The 5,257-nt window shown below is 43.3% G+C and overlaps 1 non-coding gene across 1 annotated transcript; it reads left to right on the forward strand.

Annotated features, from left to right (window-relative positions):
• The first annotated feature begins 4,981 nt into the window (after positions 1–4,981).
• Trnas-cga (transfer RNA serine (anticodon CGA)) lies at positions 4,982–5,056 on the forward strand. The gene has a single exon. It is a non-coding gene; the product is annotated as a tRNA-Ser (tRNA).
• The last annotated feature ends 201 nt before the right edge of the window (positions 5,057–5,257 follow it).

The raw sequence follows: 5,257 nt of genomic DNA on the forward strand, positions 1-5,257 counted from the left end.
AGTACTCGTTGGCTTGCAGAGGTGGCTGTGAGCCCCTAGCAGCATCTGTGTCCTACAAATGAGTGGAATGAGCAGCAGTGGTCCCCATCAACTCAAAGGCAGATGGTGGTCAGCGTCCAGATTTTGCAGGTCAAGCTCCTAGGAGACCTATGGGCTGACGGTGACCTCCGCGCCCCATCACTGGCCTCAAATGGCAGTGCAGCTGGCAGCAGCAAAGGGTCCTCCTAGCCAGACTCGTGGTTCCATTGATGACTGAAGGCACCTAGACAAGCCGAGAGTCGACCTCCATATTCTTCCCTCTCACTAGATAGCTGCAACTGACACAAGAGCTGAGACTACGCACTGGACAGTCAGCAATCAGCACTCATCAATCTGACATTTGTTAAAAAGGGTGGGGTATTTACGTTGGCACTGGCGGTGGGCATGATCATGTGTCCTGGTTTTTTCCGCAGTGTCAGCTCTACTAGTAACTTCAAACTTTCACACCTTCACCTTTGAGAGGTTCTTTTCCGCTGGCGCGACATCTGAATACTTAAAGTTGTGTTGTGCCTAGCACAATTTACAAAAGTCTGCTATTTCACTAGTATCTACATCTACATCTACATCTGCATCCATACTCCGCAAGCCACCTGACGGTGTGTGGCGGAAGGTACTTTGAGTACCTCTATCGGTTCTCCCTTCTATTCCAGTCTCGTATCGTTCGTGGAAAGAAAGATCGTCGGTATGCCTCTGTGTAGGCTCTAATCTCTCTGATTTTATCCTCATGGTCTCTTCGCGAGATATAAGTAGAAGGGAGCAATATACTGCTCGACTCCTCGGTGAAGGTATGTTCTCGAAACTTCAACAAAAGCCCGTACAGAGCTACTGAGCGTCTCTCTTGCAAAGTCTTCCACTGGAGTTTATCTATCATCTCCGTAACACTTTCGTGATTACTAAATGATCCTGAAACGAAGCTCGCTGCTCTCCGTTGGATCTTCTCTATCTCTTCTGTCAATCCTATCTGGTACGGATCCCACACTACTGTCATCAGCTTCCATGATGGCGTTATGCTTCGCTTTTAGACTCGTCACCCAATATTGCGATAGTGTCCGCATTTTCTCCAGGACACTCAGTATTTCTCCCGAGAAGACGTTCTATTGGTCGTTGTCACAGGCCGTCTGGCTTTGGAGAGCTGCCAAGTTGTAGCTTGGACGAACTTTCAGTGTCTGCAGGGGATACTATCCTGGGGCTTAACATCTTCCCGTCCCGAATCTTTCTGTCTGGTGTACATGTTAAACCCTTCTTACACATTTTGCACTACTAGTGACACATTATACAATTTTAGTCATTCTTACGCTACAGTACATCGAATTTACAGTTTGATATATCAAAGCGGTAAATTAGGTCTTTTCAGAAGTAATTTCTCACCCACTAATATAACTATTCAAATGGTTATAAGTTTATCTGTTAGTTTAGACGTAATTTCGTTACTATGTCTGAGCTTTATTTACAAACCGATCAACAGGTAGGTGATAAATTTGAGTGGTGTACTAATTTTCGTTTGAAACAGAAACAGTTAAGTTGTAGGGAGACAGAACCTATAGTGGCTTCTCCGGCCAGTAAAACATAGGTCGCTCCCAGTTAAGTTTGGTCGTACCAGTGATCTTTGCTGGTAGCAACACGACACGCCTACTAAGCCACAAACCATGTTGTTGTCGTTGTTGTTGTGGTCTTCAGTCCTGAGACTGGTTCGATGCAGCTCCCCATGCTACTCTATCCTGTGCAAGCTTCTTCATCTCCCAGCACCTACTGCAACCTACATCCTTCTGAATCTGCTTGGTGTATTCATCTCTTGGTCTCCCTCTACGATTTTTACCATCCACGCTGCCCTCCAATACTAAATTGGTGATCCCTTGATGCCTCAGAACATGTCCTACCAACTGATCCCTTCATCTAGTCAAGTTGTGCCACAAACTTCTGCCCAATCCTATTCAACACCTCCTCATTAGTTGTGTGATCTACCCATCTAATCTTCAGCATTCTTCCGTAGCACCACATTTCGAAAGCTTCTATTCCCTTCTTGTCTAAACTATTTATCGTCCATGTTTCACTTTCATACATGGCTACACTCCATACAAATACTTTCAGGAACGACTTTCTGACTCTTAAATCTATGCTCGATCTTAACAAATTTCTCTTCTTCAGAAACGCTGTCCTTCCCATTGCTAGTCTACATTTTATATCCTCTCTACTTCGACCATCATCAGTTATTTTGCTCCCCAAATAGTAAAACTCCTTTACTACTTTAAGTGTCTCGTTTCCTAATCTAATACCCTCAGCATCACCCGACTTAATTCTACTACATTCCATTATCATCGTTTTGCTTTTGTTGATGTTCATCTTATATCCTCCTTTCAAGACACTAACCATTCCGTTCGACTGCTCTTCCAAGTCACTTTGGTGTCTCTGACAGAATTACAATGTCATCGGCGAACCTCAACGTTTTTATTTCTTCTCCATGGATTTTAATATCTACTCCGAATTTTTCTTTTTGTTTCCATCACTGCTTGCTCAATATACAGATTGAATAACATCGGGGAGAGGCTACAACCCTGTCTCACTCCCTTCCCAACCACTGCCGCCCTTTCATGCCCCTCAACTCTTATAACTGCCATTTCGCTCCCTGTATTTTACCCCTGCCACCTTCAGAATTTGAAAGAGAGTATTCCAGTCAACATTGTCAAAAGCTTTCTCTAAGTCTACAAATGGTAGAAACGTAGGTTTGCCTTTCCTTAATCTAGCTTCTAAGATAAGTCGTAGGGTCAGTATTGCCTCACGTGTTCCAATATTTCTACGGAATCCAAACTGATCTTCCCCGAGGTCGGCTTCTACTAGTTTTTCCATTCGTCTGTAAAGAATTCGCGTTAGTATTTTGCAGCCGTGTCTTATTGAACTGATAGTTCGGTAATTTTCACATCTGCGAACACCTGCTTTCTTTGGGATTGGAATTATTATATTCTTCTTGAAGTCTGAGGGAATTTCGCCTGTCTCATACACCTTGCTCACCAGATGGTAGAGTTTTGTCACAACTGGCTCTCCCAAGGCTATCTGTAGTTCTAATGGAATGTTGTCTACTCCCGGGGCCTTGTTTCGACTTAGGTCTTTCAGTGCTCTGTCAAACTCTTCAAGCAGCATCATATCTCCCATTTCATCTTCATCTACATCCTCTTCCCTTTCCATAATATTGTCCTCAAGTACATCGCCCTTGTATATACCCTCTATATACTCCTTCCACCTTTCTGCTTTCCCTTCTTTGCTTAGAACTGGGTTTCCATCTGAGCTCTTGATGTTCGTACAAGTGGTACTTTTATCTCCTAAGGTCTCTTTAATTTTCCTGTAGGCAGTATCTATCTTACCCCTAGTGAGATAAGCCTCTACATCCTTACATTTGTCCTCTAGCCATCCCTGCCTAGCCATTTTGCACTTCCTGTCGATCTCATTTTTGAGACGTTCGTATTCCTTTTTGCCTGCTTCATTTACTGAATTGTTATATTTTGTCCTTTCATCAATTAAATTCTATTATTTCTACTAGCCCTCGTCTTTTTACCTACTTCATCCCTCAAAGCTACCCATTTTTCTTCTACTGTATTTCTTTCCCCCATTCCTGTCAATTGTTCCCTTACGCTCTCCCTGAAACTCTATACAACCTCTGGTTTAGTCAGTTTATCCAGATCCCATCTCCTTAACTTCCCACCTTTTTGCAGTTTCTTCAGTTTTAATCTACAGTTCATAACCAACAGATTGTGGTCAGAGTCCACATCTGCCCCTGGAAATGTCTTACAATTTAAAACCTGGTTCCTAAACATCTGTCTTACCATTATATAATCTATCTGAAATCTGTCAGTATCTCCAGGCTTCTTTCATGTATACAACCTTCTTTTATGAATCTTGAACCAAGTGTTAGCTATGATTAAGTTGCGCTCTGCGCAAAATTCTACCAGGCGGCTTCCTCTTTCATTTCTTAGCCCCAATCCATATTCACCTACTACGTTTCCTTCTCTACCTTTTCCTACTACTGAATTCCAGTCACACATGACTATTAAATTTTTGGCTCCCTTCACTATCTGAATAATTTCTTTTATTTCGTCATACATTTCTTCAATTTCTTCGTCATCTGCAGAGGTAGTTGGCATATAAACTTGTAGTACTGTAGTAGCCGTGCGTTCACTATGCTGTTGGTAGTAGCTTAACCGCATTCCTATTTTTTTATTTATTATTAAACCTACTCCTGCATTACCCCTATTTGACTTTGTATTTAGAACCCTGTATTCGCCTGACCAAAAGTCTTGTTCCTCCTGCCACCGAACTTCACTAATTCCCACTATTTCTAACTTTAACCTCTCCATTTCCCTTTTTAAATTTTCTAACCTACCTGCCCGATTAAGGGATCTGACATTCCACGCTCCGATCCGTAGAACGCCAGTTTTCTTCCTCCTGATAACGACGTCCTCTTGAGTAGTCCCCGCCCGGAGATCCGAATGGGGGACTATTTTACCTCCGGAATATTTTACCCAAGAGGACGCCATCATCATTAACCATACAGTAAAGCTGCATGCCCTCGGGAAAAATAACGGCTGTAGTTTCCCCTTGCTTTCAACCATTCGCAGTACCAGCACAGCGAGGCTGTTTGGTTAGTGTTACAAGGCCAGATCAGTCAATCATCCAGACTGTTGCCCCTGCAACTATTGAAAAGGCTGCTGCCCCTCTTCGGGAACCACGTGTTTGTCTGGCCTCTCAACAGATACCCCTCCACAAATCATACCGTTTATTATTATTTCGCTATCCTGTAATTCCACTCTGTTCATACTTGCTTTCCTTTGTTCGCATCAGTTTACTATAATTCTGGCGAAAAGACTGAGTAGACCCAGTGGGTGCCTACTCTCTGGAAATGTGGAGACGAGGTACTGGCAGAAGTAAAGCTGTGAGGACGGGGCGTCAGTCGTGCTTGGGTAGCTCAGTTGGTAGAGCAATTGCCCCCGAAAGGCAAAGGTCCCGAGTTCGAGTCTCGGTCCGGCACACAGTTTTAATCTGCCAGGAAGTTTTGAATAAGGCTATTTACAACTTGTTCAGAAACCAGATTGCAGTTGTAAGGGTCGAGGGGCATAAAAGGGAAGTAATGATTGAGAAGGGAGTGAGACGAGGTTCTAGGCTATTCCCGATGTTATTCAATTTGTGCATTAAACAAGCAGTAAAGGAAACGAAAGAAAAATTTGGGGTT

This window comes from Schistocerca serialis, chromosome 6, assembly GCF_023864345.2.
Source record: "Schistocerca serialis cubense isolate TAMUIC-IGC-003099 chromosome 6, iqSchSeri2.2, whole genome shotgun sequence".
Taxonomy (NCBI): Eukaryota; Metazoa; Arthropoda; class Insecta; order Orthoptera; family Acrididae; genus Schistocerca; species Schistocerca serialis.